Source organism: Hemiscyllium ocellatum, unplaced genomic scaffold, assembly GCF_020745735.1.
Source record: "Hemiscyllium ocellatum isolate sHemOce1 unplaced genomic scaffold, sHemOce1.pat.X.cur. R23, whole genome shotgun sequence".
Taxonomy (NCBI): Eukaryota; Metazoa; Chordata; class Chondrichthyes; order Orectolobiformes; family Hemiscylliidae; genus Hemiscyllium; species Hemiscyllium ocellatum.
The window spans coordinates 1666086-1667488 of record NW_026867618.1 but is presented as its reverse complement, the minus strand read 5'-3'; positions in this window follow the sequence as shown (position 1 = coordinate 1667488).

The window sequence follows — 1403 nt, the reverse complement described above, 5'->3', positions numbered from 1 at the left end:
GTACGGAATACAAAGTGCCTATGATAAAGTAGGTTAAAGACAATTTCAATACATCAAGACTGGAACCTCCTTGGTGGAATAGATAACAAAGGTCGCACTTGGACAATTTGTTAATTTGAACATAAAATCAGAATATTTTCACTGAAAATGAAGAACAGAATCAAATAAATTACCATATATGAATAGAACTGCCACATTAATAGTCGGAAATATATTTCAAATTTAAACATGACTAGAAACGTTGTAGATGAAAAACAAAAAAAAATCAACACAATTGAAATTGGATCATGGATATAGACTGTGCCGTCTTTTAGTGGCTTCGAATGCAAGTACGCCTTCATGTCTATTAAGGAGAGCAAAAGTGCACGCATTCCACCAGATTATCACTCGCTGATGCTTATATCGACAGAGCAATGTATTCTTAGCATTGCTTTGACACATTACTCTTCCAAACTTTTTATCTTAAACCATATTTTGTAAGTAATAAAACCTTTCATTTAACCTCTTAATCGCTTGCTGCGTCGATGTACAAATGGACGCAATTTCACTCACCGAGACAAACATCTCTCGAAAACCATCTTCTCAAACCTCTCTACATTTAAATAGTTGATGCTGCTCTGTTTTTTTTCCCTGCCAAAATGGATATCTTCCAGAAGCTCCAATTACACTTTTGTTACGTGCCAAACATACACAAACAACTTCCTCATTCAATGTTACTTTGTAAAATCGGTCATTCTTTTAAACAATTTATTGAACGATTATCTGTATGTGTTTTTAATCGAACACTAAAACATTTAGTTCCTTTGTCCAAAGCATTACCGTAGGTTAAATCTGGCTTCAGACCCATATTGATCTTTGAAGCACTGCAAAGTGTTCAGCTTTTCCACATGAAAATAAAAAAGGCCTTGATTCTCTTCTTCCTGTTAATCAATCAGAGCTCCTCAGTTCTTTTGTAGCAGCATAAATTAATTCAAAGATCTTCTGTAGCGCTATGTCATGCGCACAAAGAGCAGAGTGAACTCGTATTTTTTTTTCTGTGTCTCATTCTCAAGGTCTGGTATGGCTGAATGCTGTCTTCCAGTTTCACATAATTGTTATCTCTTTCTTCGAGCAAACAGTCCATGTATTCAGCCTTAGCTGCTGTTTGGGGAAGCCATTAGATACGTCCTTATCCTTGTCTGAAATGGCAGACCCAACTGTTAAATTGGCGCCCGCCATTTCCAGACATTTCCATTTTCGGAAGTGTCTTCTCAGAATTCGGCGTGTCAACTTATCACAGTGCTGGTTACGTCTGGATAAGATTGCCAATCATTGTTTTTAACTACAATGAGTGTAGTTTCAAATTGTTCATGTTTTCAGCACAGAACAACATCTTAATGGAGGAATCAGTCAAATGAACTTTC